Here is an 11568-nt window from a genome sequence, read left to right on the forward strand (position 1 = left end):
AACAGTGGGCAAATTATTCTCAAGCCTATTAGCTAAAATCTTAGAGAGAATTTTAAAATCCACATTCAATGGGGAAATTGGTCTATAAGAGGCACATTCAGAAAAATCGTTTCCTTTTTTAGGAATCAATGAAATTGATGCCTCATAAAAAGTTTTCAGAAGATTCCCATAAGATATACAATCAGTGAAAGTTTGACAAAGATGTGATGTAAGCATTTCATTAAAGGTCTTATAAAATTCCACTGCATATCCCAGTGCTTTCGCTAATTACATAGAGGATATAGCCTTGGCTATTTCCTCTTGTTTAATAGGTGCATCTAATACATTAATATCTTGAGTAGAAACTTTAGGTATATTTATTTTTTGCAAAACTCTATTCATAATAATAGTATTATCAGGGAATTCAGATTTATAAAGATTAGAATAGAAATCCATAAATATCTTATCAATTTCATACAGGTCTAATATTTCAGTTCTATCTGAACTACATATTTTCAAAATCTGTCTTCTGACCATATTTGCCTTTAACTGACCAACCAACAGTTTACATGATTTAACAACATGTATATAAAACTGACTTTTAGATTTAAAAATTTGCTGTTCAATGGGGAAGGTCAAAAGCAGATCATATTGTGTTTGGAGTTCAACCCTTTCCTTATATAGGTCTTCACTAGGTCTTACTGAGTATGCTTTATCTATCTCTCTAATTTTATTAGTAATCACTGAGAGTTCCGCTTTGGTTTTCCTTCTTAGATCTGCTGAATATGAAATTACCTGTCCCCAATAAAGGATTTCACCGTATCTTACATAACCAAATTTGACATACCGTCAATTGAATTAAGTTAAAAAAATACACAAATTTGCTCCTTGATAAAACTAACAAAACCTGGATTCTTTAACAATATGGGATTCAATCTCCATAGTGACATTTTCAAAAAATTATCAGAGAGTGCCAGGGTTAACTTCACAGGCACATGATCTGACAGCACAATGACATCATACACACACTCGTCAACAGAATATAACAACAGTGTATCTAGAAAAAAATAATTAATTCTTGAATATTTCTGATGAATGTGTGAGAAAAAAGAATAATCTTTGTCATTAGGGTGTTTATATCTCCAGATATCGACCAGGCCATATTCTAAAAGAAAAGAGTTAATACAGGTTGCCGCTTTATTAGGAAGCGACGGATTGGTTGATGACCTGAAAATCGCCGGATTTAGGCAACAGTTAAAGTCTCCGCACAGGATCAATTTATATTCATTTAGATTCAGTAGCTCAGAAAAAAAGCTTCTTAAAAAGAATCAGAACTGTCTGAATTAGGTGCATAAACACACACCAGAGCTATCTTTTGAATGCATAATAAATGAGTGACAATGAAATATCTTCCAATTGAATCAGTAACAGTGTTAAAATGTACAAAAGGGATTTTAGAATTAACAAAACTAGATACCCCTCTAACTTTATTGTTGATAAAGAATGATATAAAGGTCCGTTCCAAATTTAAAAAAAGCGATCTTCAAGCTGTCTCTGTACATGAGTCCCTTGCACAAAAATAATATCCGCTTGAAGTGTTTTTAATCTCTTAGCTTCAGGAACATTTATCACCCACAACCATCAGATGCCTGACCGGCGCGGATAACTTCACTCACATCAACTCTGAACTGATTCCACAACCTACAGACTCATGTTCAAGGAATGTACTACACATTATCTCAGTATTATTTCATATTTTATTTCCATAATTTGCCTTATTTCGCACATTGGCAGTTTGTTAGTCATTACTTTTGCATAGTTTTTCATAAATTCTGTTGGATTTCTTTATTTTCCTGTAAATGACTGCAATAAAATGAATCTCTGGGTAGTATATAGAGACAAAGAAGTACTTTGATAATAAATCTTACTTTCAGTCTGAGTCGACACTATCTGTACACCTCGTAATCTTCTATACATTTTTATATATCCTCAGAATCAGAATAATAATCACCATTGGGCATCACTGGAAATCTGTCATTTTGCAGCAACAGTGCAGTGGAAAACTAAAATTTCCTTTAAATTTGTTAAAAATATTCACTCATTTATTGGAAGTTACAGCAGGGTAACGGGTCCTTTTGGCCCAACAAGTCTGTGCTGTCCTATTACACCCATGTGGGCAAACATTGAGTAAAAGACAACAAACTGTGCAAATACAAAAGACCAATAAAAATAATGTGTAAATAAACAATAAATATCAAGAACATGAGGTGAAAAGTCCTTGAAAGTGAGTCCATAGGTTATGGGAACAGTTCAGTAATGTGTTGAGTGTTGAGTGAAGTTATCCCCCCTGGTTCGAGAGCCTGATGTCTGAGGGGTAATAACTGTTCCTGACCCTGGTGGTGTGGGTCCTGAGGCTCCTGTACCTTCTTCCTGATGGCAACAACATGAAGAGAGCATGACCTGGGTGGTGGAGGTCCTGATGATGAATGCTGACAATTCTCCATGTCGATATGCTCAATGGTGGGGAGGGCTTTATCTGTGAAGGACTGGGCCATCAATTATTTACAGATTCAGCACAGTAACCGGCCCAATGAGCCCCACCACCCATGTGACCAATTAACCTACTAACCCAGACGTCTTTGTAATGTGGGAGGGAACCGACACAGTCACAGGGAGAATGTACAATCACCTTAAAGACAGTGACGGTAACAATTAAACAAATAGAGAAAATATCCTGCCTGAATGTCACTCCAAACCTCACCCACCGGACACTTTCATTTCCCCCACCCCTGAGCACCAGGTCTCTGCCCCCCTGCTCTGTCACTGAGCCGTCTCCACATCTTCCAGACTGGCCTCCATCCAAGGCAGGTCATTCCCGATGAGTGAATCACCCTTAATCCCATTTTCCACCTCCAGTGTCCCTCCACTTTCCCTTCCCCTGATGCCTCCTCCTCACCCTCCTTCATCTCCCCATGGTCTTCCCTCCACCCCAGTCTTTCCCTTCCTTCCCATCCATTCTCCTTCACTCTTCCCCATTCCCTTCCTCCCCACCGTGGCCTTTACAATATTTCCCTGCTCCCCATGTGTGAAAGGGCAGACTGGGTTGGGTGGTTCTGCTCACCTCATTATAGGAAGGATGTGGAAGCTTTCGAGAGTGTGCTCAGGCTTTTATCACTGGAGTGAAGGAGGATGAGGGGGGACTTGATAAAGGTGTGAAGGATGGGAAGAGGAATGGATCGAATGGACAGCCAGCTATTTCTCCCCCAGGATGGATGTGGCAAATACCAGGGGCCATAATGTTCAAAGCCAAGTTTTTTCTTTATTTTTTTTTACACACACAGAGAGTGGTGGGTGCATGAATGTCCTGCCAGGGGTGATGGCAGATTCAGATATATTAGGGGTATTTAAGAAACACTGAGATAAATATTGACATTATCCACACTGGTTCAGGAGCCTGATGGTTTGAGGGGTAGTGTGGGAGCTAAGGCTCCTGTACCTCCTTCCTGATGGCAGCAGTGAGAAGACAGCATGGACTGGATGGTGGGGTCCTTGATGATGGATGCTGCTTGTAGATGTGTTTAATGGTGGGGAGGGCTTTTCCTGTGATGGACTGGGCTGTATTCACTACTTTTCTGATCTTGGACATTGGCGTTTCCATACCAGACTGTGATGCAACCAGTCAGAAATAGTCTCCACCACACATCTATAGAAGTTGGTCAAAGCTTTAGGTGACAGACTGAATCTATGCAAACTTCTCAGAAAGTCGAGGTGCCTTCTTTGTAATGACACTTACATACTGGTCCCAGGACAGATCCTCTTATCGTACAAGATGTCTGTTCAAGAGTCTGATGACAGTGGGGGTAGAAGCTGTCCTTGAGCCTGGTAGTACGTGCTTTCAGACTTCTGTATCTACTGCCCGATGGGAGGGGAGATGAGAGAATGTCCGGGGTGGGGTCTTTGATTACGCTGGGTGCTTTACTGAGGCAGCAAGAAGGGTAAACAATGTCTGTCTGTACTTCTTGCCATAGTAATTCTAATATTCTAATAATGTGTTTTAATGCTCTAATAATAATCAGTTTATAATAATAAATTATAGCTGAAGACACAGCAGATTTCTATTGAGAGCACTGTAACTGGTTGTATAACTGTCTGAGATGGAGACACCAAAGCACAAGATTGAAAAAGCTACTGAGGGTTGTAACTTCAACCAGCTCCATCATGGTCACTGGCCTCCCGACCAACGAGGACATCTTCAAAAGGCCTCATCTCCTCATGTCCCTTCTCACCTGCAAGATATTTGGCCTTCAAACATAGAGTGGTGGCCTAACGTCGAATTCCTCCAAATACCTCTCCCTAAACTCTAACCTGATGACTAACTTCCCACTCTGTCCCCAATACCATCTCTACAAACTTATAAAAACAACTAAATCTGAGACTTTACCTTGATGGAGAGCACAGCTAGACTCTATCTTGACCATCTATTGTACAATACTCCCCAGATACCATCTTGACCATCGATTGTACAACACTCCCCAGACACCACCTTGACCATCTATTGTACAACACTCCCCAGACACCATCTTGACCATCGATTGTACAACACTCCCCAGACACCACCTTGACCATCTATTGTACAACACTCCCCAGTAACGAGATACCATCTTGACCATCTATTGTACAACACTCCCCAGACACCACCTTGACCATCTATTGTACAACACTCCCCAGACACCATCTTGACCATCGATTGTACAACACTCCCCAGACACCACCCTGACCATCTATTGTACAACACTCCCCAGACACCATCTTGACCATCGATTGTACAACACTCCCCAGACACCACCTTGACCATCTATTGTACAACACTCCCCAGTAACGAGATACCATCTTGACCATCTATTGTACAACACTCCCCAGACACCACCTTGACCATCTATTGTACAACACTCCCCAGTAACGAGATACCATCTTGACCATCTATTGTACAACACTCCCCAGTAACGAGACACCATCTTGACCATCTATTGTACAACACTCCCCAGACACCATCAATTACTGTCATGGGGCTGCTAGACTGATTTACACGTTCCTACACCATATCTTCTGAATAATTGTATATAGGTGTTGCAACCATTACAATTCTGATAGAAACATATCACAGGTTAATTTTTTGTGAGAGAACAAAGGACGTTTCATTATGTCAGTCACAAAGTAACATTTCAGAATTGTAAATCGGTCAGTGGATGTAAATAGTGTGGAACGGGTTGGGATGTGGTGGGTGGAGAGAAGCCGTCAATATCTCTGAAGATCTATTCTGGGCACCACACTGACACAATCACGAAGAAGGCACACCAAAAGCTGTATCTCATTTGGGGTTTGAGGAGATTTGCCTTGTTACCAAAGACTCCAGCAAATTTCTACAGATGTACCGTGGAGAGGATTCTGACGGGTTGTATCACTGTCTGGTGTGGAGGGGCCACAGCACAGGATCGGAAAAAGCTGCTGAGGGTTGTAAACTCAGCCAGCTCCATCATGGGCACGATCTTCCCCATCATCGAGGACATTTTCAAAAGGAGATGCATCAAAGATTAAAGTTCAGATTAAATTTATTATCGATGCACTTGTTTATTACTGTAACAAACACGAGAAAATCGGCAGATGCTGGAAATCCAAAGCAAAACACACAAAATGCTGGAGAAACTCAGCAGGTCAGGCAACATCTGTGGAAAAGAGTAAACACTGAATGATTCAGACCAAGACACTTCTTCAGGACTGAGAGGAAAGGGGGAAGATGCCTGAATTAAAAGGTGGGGGTAGGGGAGAGAGGTTGGCTGGAAGGTGATAGGTGAAGCCAGGTGGGTGGAAATGGTCAAGGGCCAGAGAAGAAAGAATCTGATAGGAGACCAGAGTGGACAACAGGAGAAAGGAGAGGAGGAAGTGAACCAGCGGTAAGTAACAGTTGGGTGAGAAGAAATAAAAGGTCAGAGTGGAGAATAGAGGAAGTAGGGGGAGGAGGGGGGAATTTGTTCAGCAGAAGGATAAATCAATATTCATACCATCAGGCTGGAGGGTACACAGAAGGAATATAAGGTGTTGCTCCTTGACCTTGAGGGTGGCCTCATCTTGGCTCAAGAGGAGACCATGGATCAACATGTTGGAACGGGAATGGGAATAGTCATTAAAATGTTTGGCCATCAGGAAATCCCGCTTATGATGGATAGTGCGGAGGTGCTCGAGAAGCTGTTGCTCCAGCTCACGACAGGTCTCACCATTGTAGAGGAGGCCACACCGGGAATACTGGACACAACAGACAGCAGATTCACGGTTAACCTGTTTGGGGCCCTGAATGGAGGTGAGGGTGGAGGTGTAAGGGCAGTGGTAGCACTTAGGCCACTTGCAGGGTAAGTGCTGGGAGGGAGATTAGTGGGAAGGGATGAATGGACAAGGCAATTGTTGAAGAAGCGACCACTGTGAAAAGCAGAGGGGTGGAGGGGGGGGGGAAGGTAAAGATATGTTTCGTGGTCTGATCTCTTTGGATATGGCTGACGTTTCAGAGCATAATTTGTTGGAGAGGGAGGCTGATGGTGGTAGATGAGGACAAGAAGGACTCCATCACTATTATGACTGTGGGAAGATAAAGTGAGTCCAGATGTACGTGAAATGGAGGAGTTGTGGGTGAGGGAGGGGAAACTCCGTTCATTAAATGAGGACATCTCTGATGTCTTGGAATGGAAAACCACAACCTGTGAACAGATGTTGCAGAGGTGTGGAGGTGGCGAGTGATGAAAACTTGTCTCCACAATGTTTCCTTCAACAATCCCCACCACTGATTCCTCATCTGCACTGTCCATCAGTAGTCCTGTGAATCTTCAGCATCACCATCTTCACACACATCTTCCCCACCCCTAACCCAGCTCTATGGCACCCACTCCTATCACTCTCCCCTCCATCCTGACCCCCACTCCAATTAGCCTCCTTCCTGCCCACTTCTCCATTCACACTCCTCGTTTCCATCCTTCCACTCACCATTCTCCATCCCCTCCTCTCCCTGATACACTGTCCCCCATTTCCTTGTTTACTCTCTCTTCTGCCCTCCCCTGCCTCCTCACCTTCCTCCTCCCCTTCTAGTCACCGTTTCCCAATGACCAGAAAACTATACGGTACAGGAGCAGAAATAGACCATTTGGCCAATAATTTTCCTCCTCCTGCCTCTCTCTCTTCTTGAAGAGTGGAGTGACAGTGGAGTGGAGGACAGCTTTTCCTTCTTCCAGAACCACGTCAGAACCCCTCCCCCCAGGTCTCTCATGTTTCTTGCTCCCTCCTCTCTTCCTTCACCTTGTCCCAACCATGATTCCCCTCTCCCTGCCCCCTTTCCACTCTCAGTCCACACAGACCATCAGGTTTACTATCAGTACAAGGCAACAGGTAAAATTGCTGCATTACTTTCTCTTGTACCTTAGCCCCACAGGAGTGATGATTCTTTTTGCTTTATACACATCTGGAGTAAAGGATTGGAGAAACAGGAGAGTGGAAACACTGAAACAGATCATTAGGCAAGACATTAGTCTGGCAGAAAGGGGATGGGAGTGTGAAGAAACCAACGTTATCCATCTCCCTACACTGACTCTCCCTCCCAAACCACCATGATTCCAGGTCTGCTCTCTTATCCTCTGTAAAACCTACAGTGCCTCCTCCCCTCAAAGCCAACCCAAATCCAACCACAATCCAGACCCTATTCATCACACCATGAAGGCAATCTTTACTCAGAGATACCAGATTACTTCAAACATTCACCATTCTCCATTGACAAGTCCAACAATGTTCTCTAATGCCCCAACTCTTCAGATACTCCCCAATATCACTAACCTCCATTGACTCACCAGGTATTCAGTGAGTTCCGTCCCGGCCACTGGGGCCTTGGCCCTCTCGGTGTTTCCCACCATACCCAACACACAATGATCATTGTCCTATCCCTCATCCATCCAGTCTTAACACTACCCATTTGATCAGCCCAGACCCAGTCAGTAATCCCTGAAGCCTATGTATCTATTTCCCGTGACACGGACCACGTAACCCTGCCGCTGCTTGTCAACCCCACCATCACCCTCAGTGAGGACCGTGTCCATCCCTCACCCAGATCCTGACCCTTCCTGAAGGTGACTCAGACATCCCCAGTGACCATCACATCCATCACTCAGCAAAGCCAAGGGACTCAGTCCTCATGCTCTGGTCACCACCTCACCTCACCCGGCCCCATGAACTAAACTCAGACCAAGGTCATTACTGCCCACGTTATAATTGTACAACACCCTCTCGTAGTGATCCTGGATGGTGCAGAAATTTGTCACAGGAGGAGAGAGGAACCTCTCACTCCATCATTCACCCCCCCATCCCCTGCATCCAGCAGGTAAACTGATCCCTGAGTCGCTGTATTTTACAGTGTGAGATTGAATCCATACAGACAGAAGAATTCACACCTGAGCTCGTGTCTCCTGCTGGAACAGAAGATGATTTCTTGGTGTGTTCTCCAGACACTGACCCATCGGTCTGTTTCCCTGTGGAACTACCTGTGTGTAGAATAGAGGAACAGAGAGAGTGAGAGAGTGGAGACACTGAAGCAATCATCATGAGTCAGAGGAACAGAGGAATAGGTGCGTGTAGAAACCAACATCACACAGGGTCTCTCCACTGTCTCTTCCAATTCCCTGTCACCCCTGATCATTCCCTTCAGTGGGAGTCGGGATGAAGTTCATGGATCAACATGGGGATCAGGGTTTCTTCAATAATCCCCACCACTGATTCCTGACCTGCACTGTCCAGCTGTGGGTCTGTACACTTCCAGTATCAGTCCATCTGTTTCCTGTTAGACACTCCGTCCCTCTCCCCCCCATTCACCACCGCACTGTCTCTTCAGTCTCCATCTGCCCAGTACATCCCACTTTCATCTAGTGGGGTCCACCATCCCTCCACCTTCCCTCTCCATCCTGTCACAGTTCCTGCCTCTCCTCTCTCATTCCTCACCACACTCTTCCCTCAGATCTGTCAGTCTTTCTCTCTGACCTCTCAGAACATCCTTTTGACACTTACTCCATCACTCTCTGCTCAATCATCTCTCTCACTCTGTCTAAATCCCACAGTGGCTCACTACCTCACTGACATCTATCAAACTCAACCCAGTCCTGACCCTATTCATCACCCCATGATACAACCTTTTCACAAAGACCCATCGAACCTCCAATATTCTCTGATGACCAAGTCCCCCAATGCCCTCTGATACCCAAACACTTCAAAAATCACCAAATACCACAGTCCTGCCCAATCTGCATATAACGTCCAATATTTAGCAGGTGACCAGTGTACTCCCACCCATGGCTCCACACTGCTTCCTTCAATAATCCGTACCATTGATCCCTGATCTGCACTGTCCACTGTAGACCTGTGAATCTTCAGCATCACCATCTTCACCCACGTCTTCCCCCTCCCCGCAGCTCTATGGCACCCTCTCCTACCCATTTCCACTCCAGCCTGACTTCCACTCCAATTAGCCTCCTTCCTGCCCACTTCTCCATTCACATTCCTCGTTTCCATCCTTCTATTCATCATTCTCCATCCCCTCCTCTCCCTGATACACTGTCCCCCATTTCCTTGTTTACACTCTTCTCTGCCCTCCCCTGCCTCCTCACCTTCTCCTCCCCTTCTAGTCACCTCTTCCCAATGACCATAAAACCATATGGTACAGGAGCAGAACTAGGCCATTTGGCCAATAATTTTCCTCCTCCTGCCTCTCTGCCTTCTTGAAGAGTGGAGTGACAGTGGAGTGCAGGACAATTATTCCTTGTTCCAGAACCATGCCAGAATCAATTGATTTTTGAAAGATCATTACTAATACCTCCACAATCTCTTCAGCCACCTCGTTCAGAACTCTGGGCTGCATACAATCTGGTTCTGGTGAATTATCTGCCCTCAAACCTTTTACTCTCCCAAGAACCTTCTCCCTCATAATGGCAACCTCACATACTTCTGTCCCTTTACAGAATGTGTTTCTTGCTCCCTCCTCTCTTCCTTCACCTTGTCCCAACCATGATTCCCCTCTCCCTGCCCCCTTTCCACTCTCAGTCCACACAGACCATCAGGTTTACTATCACTATGTCAGGATTTATTTCTGCGGCAACAGTACAAGGCAACAGGTAACATTGCTGCATTGCAGCTGGGAGAGAAGACGTTTTCTTGTAAAAATTTCCAGTGGATGACCCTTCAAACTGTCTCCCTGTGGAAGTCCCAGGTTCTGGAGTAAAGGAATGGAGAAACAGGAGAGTGGAAACACCGAAACAGATCATTAGGCAAGACATGAGTCTGGGGGAAAGGGGACGGGGAGTGTGAAGAAACCAACATTATCCATCTCCCTACACTGACTCTCCCTCCCAAACCACCATGACTCCAGGTCTCTCTCCTCAGAGAGTCAGGGTGAATTTCTGCAAACAAACATGGAGATGAGAGATCCCTTCAGTGAACCCCACCACCGATTCCTGAGCTTGCAGACTCCTCTGGGCTGATGGTCAAATCTGCATCTGCTTCTCACCTTCAACCTCTCCACTCCATCCTCCACCTCTTTCTGTTCTCTCATCCTCTCCAAGACCTACACTGCCTCCTCCCCTCAAAGCCAACCCAAACCTAACCACAATCCAGATCCTTATCATAACACCATGATGTTAATTTTTACTCAGAGATACCAAATTACTTCAAACATTCAGCATTCTCCATTGACAAGTCCAACAATGCCCTCCAATGCCCCAACGTCAAAAACACCCCTGAACACTGACACAGTGCTCCCCAATATCACTAACCTCCATGAACTCACCAGGAATCCAATGAGTTCCCACTCGGCCACTGGGGCCTTGGCCCTCTCGGTGTTTCCCACCATCCCCAACACACAATGATCATTGTCCTGTCCCTCATCCATCCCGTCTTAACACTACCCATTTGATCAGCCCAGACCTATCAGTGATCCCGGAAGCCCACATTTCTAATCCAAAGCCACTGACAGTACTCCTACACTCACAGTACTCTCCGAGTGAAGAAGGCGATGCTTAAGTTGACCCTGAACTACATCACCTTCCACCCTTAACCCATAACCCCTAGCTCTGCACTCACACAACGTCAGTGGAAAAAACCCAGATTGTATTTACACTACCAATATCCCTCATCTTTTTATATATTTCCATCCAATCTCCCTCCATTCTCCTTCACTCCAGGAAGTGAGGTTCCATCCTACTGAAGCTTCCCCAGTAACACAGGTCCTGAAGACCCAGCAATATCCGTGTAAGTTTTCTCTGCACTCTTTCCAATCTTATTGATATCTGTCCTGTAGGCACGTGACCAGAACTTTACACATTCCAAATTCAGCCTCACCAATGTCCTATACAATTTCAACAAAACATCACAACTCCTGTACTCAATACTTTGATTTACAAAGGCCAAACTTCCAAAAGCTCTCCACGACCCTATCTACCTGTGATGCCATTTTCAAGTAATTATGAATCTCTGTTCCCAGACTGAATGGGGAATGATCCTCCACTGACACCAGCT

Source organism: Hypanus sabinus, unplaced genomic scaffold (assembly GCF_030144855.1).
Source record: "Hypanus sabinus isolate sHypSab1 unplaced genomic scaffold, sHypSab1.hap1 scaffold_599, whole genome shotgun sequence".
NCBI classification, from domain to species: Eukaryota; Metazoa; Chordata; class Chondrichthyes; order Myliobatiformes; family Dasyatidae; genus Hypanus; species Hypanus sabinus.